The 16,203-nt window shown below is 44.7% G+C and overlaps 1 protein-coding gene across 1 annotated transcript in view; it reads right to left on the bottom strand.

Annotated features, from left to right (window-relative positions):
- Positions 1–16,203, bottom strand: part of PCCA (propionyl-CoA carboxylase alpha subunit) — a 569,837-nt gene that overhangs the window by 487,840 nt on the left and 65,794 nt on the right. The window lies entirely within an intron of this gene.

The following is a 16,203-nucleotide window of genomic DNA, read 5'->3' as shown; positions in this document are numbered from 1 at the left end:
GATGCAGGTAATGTGATCGTGGAAAACGTTCTGGAGAGACTTTCTTATGAAACTCAGTCAATACATGACACTATCACCACAAGGAAAAAGCAAGACCTTTACAGCAAAAACAACTGCAACCAAGAGCAAGCAAGAGTGTAGGAAAATGGTTGCCCATACTACAATGAACCAAATAATTGACCTTCTAACCAGCAGAAAAGAGACTACCATAACTTTAGAAGAAATTATGCAATACAAAATTACTTCTGTGAGCGTTTTGCTCTTCACAGCAGATGAGACATTCCACAAACCTATCAAATCAAAGTTTGTAACACTGATGAACCTCCAGTCGATCTCACCACCATCACATTATCATGAATTAATAGATGTTGGAATGATACGGAATAAAGTCCCACTGAGCAAGACATAGTCTGAATATGCCCTCAGTCTCTTCAAGTGTGTCACTGGTCAATGCCCACAAGCAGTGGCATTTCACTTAATTGATTATGTTTATGGGGGAGAACTGTTGATGTCTAGTACAAAGCAGCAGCATTGTCAGTCAAAGTCAGTCTGGTTTGTTCCTAATGTCTACCCTGTTTCTGACCAGCAAATGCCTACTGGAGCATCCTGGTGCTTGTTTCTGTCAAAGCATTCTAACAAAATGAGACTACAACATTTTCTTTTGTTCTTTCTTCCATCATGCTAACCTGTACTTCACAATGAATCTCATCTGCTATGATTTAAAATCCAGAAAACATGATGTGTGTTTTGTATTGAAATCTCCATGTGAGGCTGACACAAGGGCATTCTTCCATGCAGCTCAAATGGATAATTCCTGCACCGTCATTTTTTATTTCAAAGATACTGATGTATGGGTTGTTGCTTCCTACATCAGTCACATGAATGAGCAAGATATACACATGTGCAAGAAAAAACAGGAGACACACCATCATACTCCTACTGCCATTCATTATTTCCAGTGTGATGCAGCATCTGGTGCCCTTGGGGTTTACAGATTCACTAGAGTCACATAGTGGGAGGTTTCTTTGGCTATGGGAAAGCGACATCAATGAAGTGAATCTTATAATCAAGAGAGTTGATGTACATGGAAACTATGCAACAACATGGAAAAAATTAGCTCACTAAAGATCTGTTTGATAAACAGGCTTTATTTACTGTCAGAATACTTTACAATAACCCTGTGAGCGATAGTTTGTCCATTGCTCATGCACATAAGTGGCAGCAAACGGCACACTACAGTTCTGCGAGACGTCCTCCAGACCATGACTCTTTCAAATAGCACTGCCTCTGAGCACACTTGTAAGTCTATGAATGGAGAAGTTCACAACATGCACAAACTCTTGATACAACAAATTTTAGGTGGATGTCAGTGCTCAATGCATTGGAACCTGTGATGCATACTAAAAGTGGGTTCAATTGAGGGCAGGTCCTGCCTAACTAACCTGGTTTCTTTTTATGATCAGGTCACAAAGTCCCTGGACAAGGGTGTTGGGGTGGATGTCATCTTCCTGGACTTTAAGAGGGCCTTTGACATGGTTTCTCACCACTTTCTCGTAAAAAAACTCGGTGACTGCAACATTGATGCCTACACAGTCAGATGAGTGGCAAATTGACTAGATGGTTGCACCCAGAGAGTGGTGGTGGATGAGTCGTTTCCAACCTGGAGGGATGTGGGCAGTGGAGTCCCCCAGAGCTCGGTCCTGGGGCCTGTACTGTTCAACATCTTTATCAGCGATCTGGATGTGGGCGTGGAACGCACGCTGTCCAAATTCGCTGACGACACCAAGTTGTAGGGCGAGGTGGGCACACTGAAGGGGAGGGACAGAATCCAGCTAGATCTAGACAAATTACGAGGTGGGCAGATAAGAATAGGATGGAATTCAATGCAGACAAGTGCAAGGTGCTGCATCTAGGGAGAAGGAACCAGCAACACACCTATAGGTTGGGGAACACCCTTCTTGTCAACATGGTGGCAGAAAGGGATCTTGGAGTCCTTGTTGACTCCAGGATGAACATGAGCCACCAATGTGAGGAAGTGGTCAGTAAGGGTAACCGCACCTTGTTGTACATCTACAGGTGCATCACAAGCAGGTCCAGGGATGCCCTTTATGCGGCATTGGTCAGGCCGCAGTTGGAGTACTGCGTCCAGTTCTAGGCACTGCACTTCAAGAGGGATGCAACTAGCATTGAGAGGGTCCAGAGGAGCACCACTTGCATGGTCAAGGGGCAGCGGAGCAGGCCCTACAAAGAGAAGCTAAAGGGCCTGAACCTACTCAGCCTCCACAAAAGGAAGGCTGAGAAGGGATCTAGTGGCCATTTACAAACTCACCAGGGACACCAGCGGTAACTGGGGGAGGATCTATTTCCCCTGGCACCACCCGGGGTTACTAAGAATAATGGCCACAAATTGTTAGAGAGAAGGTTCACGCTGGACATCAGGAGACATTACTTTACAGACAAAGCTGCCAGGCTCTGGAATGGGCTCCCAAGTGAAGTGGTACTTTCTCCTACCTTGGCGGTCTTCAAGAGGAGGCTGGACACACATTTTGCTGGGGTAATATGACCCTGGCACCTGCTTCTGCCCGAAGCAGGGGGTCAGACCTGATGATCTGTTTAAGTCCCTTCTGACCCTAAACACTATGATACATGGCTCTGGGTGCAAGGGGGAAGAAGATGACAATCCAGGTGGTGTTTTTTTTGATGCCCTTAGAGGCACTGGTCAGGGATGAACTAGGCATAGCTATGCCTATGCTCTACTATGGGTATTTCCCATGTTTCTGGGATTTGCTGGTTGCTGCACGGGACAAGGAAGGATTTTTTTTCTCCTCCTCTTGCTACATGCATGGAAGTGGCGATTCCCTTCTTCAGAAATAATGGATATTGGCATGGGGATTTTTACTAGAGTGTACCAATACTCCTGCTGGAACTATACTTGGAGGTTCCTAGTTAAAGGATCTTGTCCCCTCTACTCAGGGTCAGACCAACTGACATATTTGGGATCTGGAAGAAGTTTTACTTTATGGTCAGATTAGCATGGACTGTTGGTGTGGGGTTACCTTCCTGCATAGCACAGAACATGGCCCTCTTCCTTGGATCTTGTGAGCTTATTTTAACAACACTTGCAACAGCAGGATACTGGCCACCATTGTACTCCCACTTTACCTGGGGCAGGTTAGGATGCTGCAGCTTGTAATTGTGTAACAGGGTTGATTGTGTAATTTTAATAATAGGTTAGACAAGGATTTACTTGGGATGCTGTCAACAGGGATGATCCTGCCTCAGGCAGGAGGCTGGACCAGATGATCTCCAGAGGTCCCTTCCAGCCCTACTTTTCTACGATTCTTTAAATATGGGGACATGCAATGCAAGCAGCCAACCCCAAGCGGATGTGTTGTACCCTGGCGCTACAAACCTACTCCTTTGACCAGGAGCTGCACATACCAACATGGACTTTTTCTCACAGGGGACTAGATACAGAAGAGTGGGGTTGCAGACTCTACTCTTGGGAGGTATAGTTTGTGTAACAGTGGTCTGCCCATTTAAAAAGGAACAACCCTGTTGAGAAAACCCACCTGCAGGGTGTTTAGATAATCAGGGAGCATCCTGCTGGGAGCTTTAAAAGCTCCCAGAAGAGTAAGCAGAGCAGAGGCGGAAGCAAGCCGTAAGCAAAACAACATGCTGCAGAGGAGCCAGGCTGCTGTGCCAGAGACCAAGCAAAAGGGGCTCTCCTTCTCATCTGAAGAACAGGGCAGAAGGATTTGGTTTTCTTTGTTTCATTCTCTTTCTTTCTTTAAAGAACTGTGTTTTGCTTGGAAGGACTGGCTGAGGATCTCCTCTAGAAGTAAACCCACTTGCAGAAGCCAGGAGGCTCAGCAACCTGCTTACAGTGCCTCATATACAAGGAAAGCTCCATCACTAAGACTTTAAATGGTGTCAGATGGGGTTGGAGTTGGTTCTGCATATGGAGTAGGCTCTATAGTTTGTTGCAGGTTCAGGCCAAAGATTCCCATTGTACAGGACAGCAAACTGGTATGCATCAGCTAAAACAAAAGCCAAAAGACCTTCAATAGCTCATGGTCATATGATTGGGTACTTCCATACACAGCTTGTTTGCCAATTAGTTTACATTTTAGCTAACATATTGATTTCTTTTTTGTAAGAGGGATTTCATTTTAATAATTCTTTCAAGAACTTGAATCTAGCCATTAGAGTTAAAAAACAAAAACAAGTTTCATTCTTTTCTCCCTGATAATACTGTACAGTACTTGCTAAAAAGCTGCAGAAATGTTAAAAAAAAAAAAAAAGGGTCAATAAAACCCAACAAAACCCCTGAGAAAAGATCTGTATCCAATCCCAAAATGGAACCAAGCTATTCAACCAGGTTTATTATTGTAATGTACCTTCCCTCTCCTTAAAAAAATATTCTGTTAAAATAGTGTTATTTAAATTGCAAAGTCAGGGCCAGAAAATTAAGGAAATGCCAGATTTAAGTTTGCATACACCACCCTGCATGCTGAATGCCACAAGGTCCTTGTGGAAAGTATGCAGGTGATAAAGACAATTTCATAATACATTTGCATGAGGGGATGAATTATATGTTAAGGAATCTAATCTGAATAGATGGGGTCACATATAGATGCTGTTATTCCATATGACATGCACAAAATTGTAAGAACATAAGAAGTGCCATGGTAGGTCAGATAATCAATCCATCTAGCACAGTATTCTGTCTCTGACAGCTGCTGGAGTAAATTTTATAGATTTCATAGACATTACGGTTGGAAGGACCACGGAAGATCATCGAGTCCAGCCCCCCACCCAAAGGGCAGCAAGTCAGCTGGGGTCATAGGATCCCAGCAAGATAAGCATCCAATTCACTCTTGAAGGTGTTCAATGTAGGTGCTTGAACCATGTCCAATGGCAGGCTGTTCCAGACCTGGGGGGCTCAGACAGTAAAGAAATTCTTCCTTACATCCAGCCTGAAACGGGCTTGCAGTAGTTTATGACCGTTCAACCTCGTCATTCCTTGGGGCGCTCTGGTGAACAAACGTTCCCCCAGAAACAGATGGTCACCCCTGATAAACTTATAGGTGGCCATCAGATCACCCCTGAGCCTGTGCTTTTCCAGGCTAAAGAGATCCATAGCTCTCAGCCTGTCATCGTAAGGTCTGTTTTCCTGACCTCTGATCACGTGCATGGCTCTTCTCTGGACTCTCTCAAGCTTCTCCACATCCTTTTTGAATTGTGGAGCCCAAAACTGGACTCAGTACTCCAGCTGCAGCCTCACCAAGGCCGAGTACAAGGGGAGAATGACATCCCAGGATTTGTTTGAGAAACATCTATGGATGCAAGCCAGTGTTTTGCTCACTTTACTAGCCGCAGCATCGCATTGCAGGCTCATCCTCATCTTGTGGTCAATGTACTTTCTTCCATAGTACTAGCCAGCATAGCACTGCCGAGCCTATAAGGATGCTGCAGGTTTTTCCTCCCCAGGCAGAGAACCTTGCATTTTTCAGCGTTAAACACCATCAGGTTCTTGTCCACCGATTTGCTGAGCCTGTCCAGGTCAGCCTGGATCGCCCTCCTGTCTTCTGGTGTGGATGCTGTGCCCCAAAGTTAGGTGTCATGGGCGAACTTGGCCAGTCCAATTCTGACTCCAATGTCCACAGAGCCAGGGGGGCTGCTGTGCCCTCTTGCTGCCTTTCCTCCAAGATGAAATAGAATTAGCTTGTGCACTGAGGATCGCTCCCTTGAGGCGCAACCACTCTTCCTGGACTCCCCTCCCCCTGGGGTCATGATCCCTTAGGGCCTCACTGACAAGCCTCCTGAGCTTGTCAAAGTCAGCTTTCCTGAAGTCAAGGACTTCAGTGTTGCTGACTGACTTGCCAGCTTTACGGCAGATGGTGAAGGTGATCAGCTCGTGGTCGCTCTCACCCAGTTTCCTATTGACCACTAGGTCGCTGATTAGGTCATCCCCAGTTGCCAGTACCAGGTCGAGCAGCGCTTTACCTCTCATTGGCCCATAGACTTCTTGAGTCAGGTAGAGATCATCCACGCACGATAGGAAGCTTTGCGACCGCTCAGATTTTGCTGAGTGATCCTCAATCTTTAGTGGGATGCTTTAGAGGGAAACCACTGAATAGGTTATATCTAAAGCAGGGATGGGAATAATGGTGGATCTGGCCGGAGGCCAGACTGTTTCCCAGTGGCCGGTTTCCATGGAGTTTCCATGGAGACCCCAGGAAGGGCAGGTCATGACAGCTCAGAGCTGGAGTTTTTATGGAGACCAGCCCAAGAAGTGCTGGCAGGATGCACAGCTGAGCAGAGAGCTGCTCCAGGGTTGGGGCTGGGATTTTGCAGTGGTGACAGCGTGATCTAGAGCCAGGGCAGAGCCGCGATCCGTTGCCTGCGCACCCCTGCCCAGGGAGTACAGGCAGATCGTGGCTCTGCCCTGGCTCTGGACCACGCTATCACTGCCACAAGAACCCAGCCCCAGAGGAGCTCCGTGCCTAGCTGTACACCCTTCCAGAGTTCCTAGGGCTGATCTCCATTGAAACTCCAGCCCTGAGCTGTCATGGCCTTGCCCCTCCTGGGGTCTCCATGGAAACTGCCTGCAGTGACATGGACAGGGGCTGCTGTGAAATGGAGTCTGGCATGGGCCGAATCTGGCCTGTGGGCCAGACTCTGCCCACCCCGATCTAAAGCAATCTACCCCCTAATTCAATAGATACCATCCCTGGTATCCACAACTATTGATTTAGACATGCCAGAAGAAACATCTCCAACCATTCTATTCAATAGCTATTAACGTATCTATGATCCATGAATTTATCCAGCCGTTTTTTGAAGCTGGCTGTACTATCTGTCTCCACCACCTCCTGTGGCAATTAATTCCATAAGTTAACTACCTGTTGCGTAAAATACCCTATTTATTCAAAAAGAAAATGACCCTGCTTATAAGCTGACCACCCACAATAATTAGATTCTATAAATGGAAAATGTATGCATATGTTATAATATTCTAGGTACAGAAAGTAATCATTGGAGATTTTCCTTGGCTTTTCCCCCCTCCCATTGCTACAGCAGGGAAAATAAATCTGGGGGGGTGTCAGATAGTCCCTTTGCTTTCTGTTTCCCCACAACTTTTTCCCCTATCAGTTCCTTCCCCATCTCCTTACTGTCTGACACAGGTGGAGGGAGAAAAAAAATGGGGGGGGAGGAGGGAGAAGCTGAGTGTGCATCCACATGTGCACATGCCCCCCCCAGCAGAAAAGTCTGCAGGAGAAAGGGAAAGAGCTGTGGAAGAAGGGGAGAGGAGGTGGGAGGGAGGGAATGGGACTGGGGCTGGAAGTGGGCAGGGATTGGGAGGGAGTGGAGCACAGCGGAGCCAAGCCCAGGATCAGGATAAGGGCCAGGGCCTGCTATGCCCATGTGGCCACCCCTTCCCTCATGCCCGGAGTCACTGCCTGGTGCCAGTGTCCCCCCACGCCAACAAATCCACTGCCCACCAGCCACACACCAGTCCCGGCCCTGGCCATGTTCTGCCCAGGGTGGGCCCAGAGCCAGGGCCTGGAGCAGGGCCAGCCTCAGCTGTGCAGCTGGGCCAGAGAGGATGGAGCCCCTGGGACCCCAGCACCCACCCTGCCCCAAGTCAGAAGAGCTCGGCACAGTCCTGGCCCCAGCCCATAAAGGCAGCCTGCCCTCACCCCACACAGATGCAGGGGTACATCCCCCCCATGCCTCCCGGATGCACACAGAAGCAGGAGCCATGCCCCCAGATGAGCCACTTGCAGTTGAATTCAATTCAATTCAACTGATTAAGGATTCTGGCTAAATGCCATGCTCCTGAAAATGGCATAACACACATAAGACCACAGTATAAATAAGTTTGAACAAAGTAACTGAACTACAAATATTATACTAGAAATAGAGCCCACCAACATAAAAACGTTAATATAAATATAGTAGTAAATCAAGACTCTATAATTGTTTTACATAGATCCACAATTGAGACAATAAAATCAAATCTAATGTTAAAATGTATCATTCATATCAGTAATAAAGGATATTTAACTCTAATCGCCTCAGTCTTAAAAGCAAAAATTGCAAGACTGTTTATTACATTTGGATGTTTGCTGTAAAAGCCAGATTAATTTCTCTCTGTTTGAAAAATGTATCAATTTCTGCAAGAATGGTAATAAATAAGTTCTACTTATGTCATTATATAAAGAACATTCTAAAACATAGCAGATAGTGTCTGCCAAAACTCCTAGACAGGCTGGGCAACATCTTTTAGCCCTTGGAATGGAAAATCTACATCCAGCCAGAACAGCTGTGGGCATCTGTTCAGTCCTGAGTCTAGTCAAAAGAGGATTGCCATTTATTATTGAGATTTAACTGTGAATACCTTTCTCCCCTCCGATCTAATTTCCAAAGAGTATATAAAGGGGTAATCCGAGTGGCCACAGCCACTGCAAAGTCATTCTGCCTGGTAATATCTCGTATCCTCTGGAAAACCCAAACCTTTTCTATGGGGAAAAAACAGCTTTCATTATCTTTGAGATTGTATCCCATCCCAGAAAGTGCAAAAGTACAGGAAAGAAAAGCTAGCCAGGGTGATTGGAAAGGAAGGGGATTATTAATATCTTCTATACAGCACAATTTAAGCAGACAGGATGGTAAAAGGGGCAGGATTTTAAACCAAAATCCCACCATTCTAATAATATTATTAGTTAAAATAGAATCCATTCCTGTGTCTAATCTCAAAAAAGATCAGTAGTTGAAGGAGGAAGAGCCAAACGAGCCCTAAGAAACTTGTTCTGAGGTATGCCTACATTATTACTAGCGACATAATCCCATACTTCAGTGCCATGTAAGATCTGAGAGGTAACTTAGGCTTTATATGCCAATATAGGAGCTTGGACTGATTGTTCTGCTGTGGTTTCATAACATTTCTTTATAGCCACAGCTGATTAGGCTGCCTTAGTTTTAGCTAACTGAATATGATGTTTCCATGATAGAGAAGCTGTGAATAACACACCCAAAATGTATAAGTTTTGACAACTTCAAGTTTGGTACCCCCCATATTCCATGGATATTTCATCAAATTACTTCCCCAATACATTATTTTGGATTTGTCATAATTTATCTTTAAGTTACTTTGTCCACAAAGAGGCTCAAAAGTTGTAATTGCTCTCTGTAATCCAGTGGGTGTTCTTGACAGTACAAGTGTCATCTGCGTACATTAAAATAGAGATCAAAGCATACCTGATGGTGGGAGGCTCAGGCCCCCCAAATAATTTTTTCTCCCTCTGCCTATGGCCACATTAATCATATGTGCCAAGGCTGAAAGAGGGTGGGGACTAAGAGATTCTGCGCAAACTACTGAAGACCCATTTTATGATGTTTGCCAGGCATTAAAAGCCAATGAAGAAACAGAAATCAGCTGCCCCCTTGTCCCTCCTTCCCCCATGGGGTCTCTCCACCAATCAGTGTTGAGGGGCAGAGCAGCACAAAGAGCAGGCAGCAGTCATGATGGCAGCCACCGCCTCATCCCTCCCTCCTCCCCCAGGGTCTCTCCACCAATCAACACCAAGAGGCGGAACAGCCGCAAAATGCCCACAAAATCAGCTCTGTGCACAGGCAGGCCATGAAAAACCCTTAGTCTCACTTTGATTTAAACAAGTCCCTAACCATATGTGTTGTTTAGATGGGCTGCACTAACTTATCCTTGTGGTAGGCTCCCATTAGCATGGTTGCCCAATATGGGCCATGTGTTTTATAGCCATGCTCAGCATTGGCTGCTAAATGATAGATAATGCATTTAGTGAGATTTCCTTGTATGTGATTATAAGGGGCTTTCCCCCCATCCCAATTGGGGTGGGGGTAAATACAATAATACTGTCTCTTCTAAGTTTTAAACCTGTGTCCTACTAATTTCAGTAGGTGCCCCCTAATTTTAATATTCTTGGACTTGGTGAACAACAGTTCATTGTTCACTTAGTCCATACTCTTCATAATTTTATAGACCTTTATCATATCCCCTCCTCACCTTCTCCCTTCCAAACTGAAGACTTCTTAGTCTCTCCTGGTACGGAAACTGCTCCATGTACCCGATCATTTTGGTTGCCCTTCTCTGTACCTTTTCTAGTTCTACTGCATCATTTTGAGATGTGGGGAGCAGAGCTGCACACATTCAGGATTTGTATACTGGCATGATGAAGCCCAAAATTTTATTCAGGGGTGTTGGTTGTAGCCGTGTTGGTCTAAGGACATACACAGACAAGGTTCTTTGGGTAACTCTGATATCTCTTATTAGACCAAGTAAAATAGTTGGGAAAATCCTTCTTTCCAAGCTCTTGGGTACAAAAAACATTCTTCAGGCAGAGGGAGCAGTGTCAGCACTTGTTCTGTGGTCTCCTGGATGGGGTGGAAGTCAATATGCAAAAATGCGGGTCACTGAAAAGGCATATACCTGGCAGTAAGGGTTAGAGAGGGTGAGAGACAATGGGCAAGATGGGTGGGGGGGAAGGGGAATGGGGATCTGGTGATGGAATGTAGCTGGTAAATTGTAGAGAGGTTACCTGGGGTATCAGATGTTAGGCAGGTTATAATGTGTCAAATTCAGTGTCTATATTTAGTCCATGGTTTTCTGTATCTAGTAAACTGATGAAGTGAAGTTCGTAGGCTCATCTGTGAAAGGTGTCCTGTAAACTCCCCTGAAGGATTAGAAATGAGAGATTGGACAAAGGTTGCTTATCTTGTGAGAAATGTGCACCACAGGTCATTGGGTATTTCTGTCTTTGATAGATTTTTGGTTTGCGTTCATTCATTGTTGCTTGGTTTCTCCTACATATTTTCCATCATGGCATTTAGAACACTGGAGGAGATTTATCATATTTCTGGAAGTGCAGGTGTAAGATCCAGGAATGGTGATGTTTCTGTTATGGGGTACAGTTATTTTGGGAGTGGTGGAGATACGCTGGCAGGTTTTCCATTTCTTGTCCTGGCATGGTCTGGATCCATTCAGTGTTTTGGGCCATAGAAAGATTGCTTGTGGTGATTAAACAAGCACCAAACTTCACCAATCTAAAGTCTAGGATGAGTGGTTCTGGGAAGATTTTACTGGTTTTTTCGGTCACTGCTGCACAATGAGCTGATGTTTTCAGATAATTATCTACAATGATTCCAAGGTCTCTTTCCTGAGTCATAACAACTAGTTCAGAATCCGGTACTGTGTACATATAGTTGAGGTTATTTTTCCTTAGGTGAATTACCTTGCAGTTGTCAACACTGAAGTTCACCTTCCCTTTTTTTTTACCCACTCAGAGTGATAAAATCTGCCCACAGCCCTTCTCCATCAGCTTGAGACTTGACTACGCAGAATAATTTGGTATCTTATCCAAACTTAGAGATTTCACTCTGTACTCCCTTTTTCAAGCAATTGAAAATGGTGACTAAAATTGGACCCAGCACAGATCCATGCAGGACCCCACTTTTAACTTCCCTCCATCCTGAAAAATGACCATTTGGGTCCTACCCTTTGCTTCCCATCTTTTAACCAGTTCTCAGTTCACAAAAGCAGCTTCCCTTCAACCCCATGGCAATGCAGTTTTTTAAAAACCTTTGATAAAGGACCTTGTCAAAAGTTTTTCCAAAGACCAAATATACTAAGTCAGCTGGATCCCCCTTGTCCACACACCTATAAGCACCGTCAAAGAATTCCAGCAGATTTGTGAGGCAGGATTCACCTGCCTTAAAAATCACATTGGCTCTTCCCCAGCAGATCACATTTGTCCATGTGACTGCTGATTCTTTACTATATTCTTTACTATAGATTCTACCAACTAGCCAAGGATAAAATAAAGACTTACTGGTCTGTAGCTCTGAGGATCACCTCTGGACAGGGCCGTCCCTGCGGGGGGGCGGGGGGGTGACAAATCAAGGCAACTGCCCTGGGCCCTGCGGTCAGTGCCACATAGGCCCCACCACAGCCGACACATGCCACTGCTGAGCGCTGCCGGCTCCAGCCACTTGCCGCCCCTCCCCCCGCTCGCCCTCCCACCCCTGCTCCACTGGCTCCGGCCACTTGCCCCCTGCACAGGCCAATATGCCCCAGGCCCCTGCACACCCCTAGGGACGTTCTGCCTCTGGAGCCCTTTTTGAAGATAGGTATTATGTTGGCAATCTGCCAGTCCTTTGGCACAGAGGCAATTGGTAACGACAGGTTACATACCATTGTCAACATTCTGCAATTTCACTTTTGAGGTCCTTCAGACCTCTCAGGTAGATGCCATCTGGTTCTGGGGACTTATTTGGAAACTTATATGAGGACTTATTGGGAAAAGACATGTCATAGCTGTATCCTTAGGTTTCTGTCAGTCCAAACTGTTATTCAGTTACTCTCTCAATAACACTCAAGTTGATCACTTGTAGTTTATGCTTATAATTTCATATACAAATGATGACCTATTTGTGCAGTGAATTAAACAGCCTCAGTTAACAGATCATTCTAAGATGTTTAAAGAGTTATATAATGGAAAACGCAAATCTTCAAAGTAACATTAGAATGTAAAACAAGATTCTAAAAAACTAGACACTTGTATGACAACAGAAATCTTATTGATTTATTCAGTTATATTTAAATGATATACCAAACCTCAAATTTCAGTGTTCATGCTGATTTTCCCTTAATATTAAAAGATCATAAGGAATCAAAAAATTGTGCCTTCTAACATCTGTGAAAGACCATATGGAATCTACAACAAAGCCTCACTTTGACACAGAAAAGATACCTTCAACAGTTATCAGAGGAAAGCAGAATGGAAAACCTAGAGAGGTGACCATGCTCACCAGGTTTTGATGGGATCCTTTCCACCAATGCCCCTGATATTCAGATGCAGAAAACATTTCCACTTTTAAAAGTTCTACTGTCAAAACTGAAGAGGATTTATTTAAAATCATCATACTGATGCCCCCCACTTGGTTTCTTTGCTACCAAGAAACACACAAACCTAAGGTAAAGAACTGGAAAATAATTTGCACGAAAACGCATTTGATCAGGACATTTAAGACTACTGAATGTTACTACTCAAATCCAAGATGGAAAAAAATCAGCATGGAAAAAATTAAGCCTAGTCTTGGATTTGAGTACTGTCCTGGGGCAGGCACCGACTCAGCTTGGCTTTGGTCCCAGGCTGGAATTACTTGTTTGGCAGGGAAAGGGACACGTGGTCAGGAGGAGCATGGGGAAGACTGTGGAGTGGGACAAGCCCTTTTGCAGCCTGTCCCCCAATCCCCAGCCTGCGGTGTCTGTGAATGCCTCCCCTTCCCCCTTATATTCTGCTCCCACTCCAGGTCCTGCAGCCATGACCCACCCCAGCCTAGAGCTGCTGCTTCTCCCTGGCCAATTTTCCTTTTATCTTTCTGGATCTGTGAGATCTGGTTTCTGAAGTATACCCATGTGTCAGGAAATAAAATTGTGTTTTATCACTAAGCACAAGAACAATCAATGAGAACAAAAATGAAAATCTATGCTACTACATAAACATTTAGGAGAGGGTATAAAGGCAATGAGTTAGATTTAAATGTATTAATTACACATCAATTTCCATCCTAAATAGATTAATTGGGCTACCTCATTCCACTGAAAACTTCTCACTGGCTTTGTTTTTACAACCAACGATTTCAATGCGAACATGATTAGGGTTTAAGAGTAACATGTAGTTTAAATAATTTATAAGCCAAATTATTATAAATCATATTAAGGCTTTGTGCGGTAATAGTGTAAGCAGAACTTGTAAAACAAATTTTAAAAAAATGTTAGCAGGTTTTTAAATCAACCAGTTCTGAATGTTTCTAGATACTGTATGCTGTCTCAGGGATATTTATGAATATCTACAAATGGGGGAAAATGTTCTTTCATTTATTCTACTTCATACTGCCAAAAGTGATCCATCTTGCCATTAAAACTATTATCTACATGAAAAAGTAACTACCACATTACTAGAAAATATGTCCAGTTTGGGATAATGACTAGATTTCAGAGAGTGGCAACAAAACATAATGTAACAGTTATTCATCATGAGCAAGCGCTTCTGTTGCCTTTTTATGAAAAGTGCCAACTAAAACAGCTAGCCTTTGCTGGAGTAGTCAAGTGGGCATACAGTTCACTTAAAATTAAAACCAAGAGAATCCTATCTACTAAGAGACATTTTGAGCTCTGACCTACATGCATGTCCTTTATGCAGTATGAACAAGTAAAACAGATAGCTACTGACTGTAAACTTGGAAATTAAAAGAGTTTCATAGATTTGGTAGTCAAACCTGATAGATGGCAAGTGCCCAACTGGAGAAGGAGGAAAAGGCTCTGTAGTTTGCAGGATGGAATGAACAGCATACAAAATTTGGGATCTTGTTTTACCATATTTACCTGAATCCAAGACTACTTAGAATTTAACGTGACCCTCCATCCATAATTAGATTCTAGATATGGATAAGTATAGATTTATTAACATTTTTCATATCTAGAATCTAATTATTGGAGGGGCATCTTAATTTTGTCCCCTGCACTGCTGTGGCAGGAAAGCACTGGCAAGGGACAAGTGGTAGGGAAAGCAGAGGTAGGGGGTTTAGAAGCGGGGAAAGCAGTGGCAGGGGAGACCTGTAGAGGGAAGGGGTGAAGGGGGGAGTAGCAGTGAGGAAGGCAGCTTGGGGAACAGGCAGCCTGACCCTTACCCCTTAGCCTCCCCCACCACTTATCCCCCACTATTCTGCTGCTGCCCCTGGCTGATCCAGGTACAGGGGGGAGCTCCAGAGCCACCCTTGACTCACTCCTGTCCCATAGTGCAGAAAGCAGCTCTGCAGGTAGCCCAGCTCAGCAACACAAGGGTCCCTTCCTTCCCTGTCCCCACACTTCCCCTCATCTCCCCCACCAGTTAGGAGCAGGCTGAAATGAGGAATCTACGCTCTGCCACAGCTGCTCCTTGCAGCACAGGTCAGGAATGGTTCTGGAGCTCCTTCCATGCCTGCATCAGCTAGGAGTCAGACTGCTCCAGATAGGACCTATCAAGGGCAGCTGTGCAGGGACTTGAGCTGAGCATTGCAGCAACAGTGCATAGAGCCACCTTCTCTGCCTGGTTCCTTGCCAGAGAGGTAAACTGGGGTAAGGAAGGAAGTGGGTGGGGAGGGGCTAGAGAGCCGTGCAGAGAGTATGTGCTGGGAGCAGACACCTGAGCACCAATGATGACGTCCCTGGCCTGGTGAGGCCCTCTGCACAGCCATTTGCCACAGCTCCCAGCTGGAGTGGTCTGATACTCAGTTCTAAAGATGAGGCTTTATTTTCCCTATGATAAACAGGCGAAAATATTAGAATCAAGTAAATATGGTATTTGCCCGTATGCTTTTCTAGCATGGCAGCTAAACTTACAAGTCCTGTATTCTGTATATAAATAATATTTTCATAGCTAAAGAGATGGCATCTTACAACAGTGAATAGATCAGCAGGCAAAGCACCATGCCACCTGAAATCCTGAACAAAAGGACTACAAATCAGGTAAAGCTAAGAGAACCAAGATCTATTTATAGCAGTGTGATCTAAGAAATCACAACTCTTCTCCATTTCTATATGTGCCTTACACCAGTGCTTCAAACTCAGGAGTATGAAGTAAAACTCTAGCATGCTGGGCAGCACCTTCGGCCCAAGCACATGCAGGGCCTGCTGCAGTTGTGGTAATGGCTTTGACTACAGCTGCCCCAGCATAAGCCACCTAATCACAGGCTGCCTGGGGATGCCATTCTGGTGCCCTCTCTGAATCAGTATTCAGAGTACTGCTTCAACTCAACCCCCCAAGTTATACTACTGTTCAAATCTGAATAAAAGGGCACTCAAATACTGATTTTGAAATGCTAAAAAAAATATTCCTTTGCTACCTAAACATAAAAGAGTTTTGCCTTATGTTTCGCCATTTTTCATTTGGTAAGTAAGTTCCGTGGATGAAGCACAAATTTCCCCCTAAAAGTTTGACTCCAGTCCATTTCTCAAATAAATGCTAGATTCTACATCACTAAAAACAGTGGGAGATTACCATGGTCTTAAATGGGTGCAAGTGAATTTCCTTCATTCTAGTTCCAAGATAAAAGCCCTTACACACACACACACACACACACACACACACACACACACACACACACACACACACACAC

Source organism: Gavialis gangeticus, unplaced genomic scaffold, assembly GCF_001723915.1.
Source record: "Gavialis gangeticus isolate Ggan-Ray unplaced genomic scaffold, GavGan_comp1, whole genome shotgun sequence".
In the NCBI taxonomy this organism is placed as follows: domain Eukaryota; kingdom Metazoa; phylum Chordata; order Crocodylia; family Gavialidae; genus Gavialis; species Gavialis gangeticus.
Note: the sequence above shows the minus strand (reverse complement) of the source record. Positions and strands in the feature narration are given on the sequence as shown.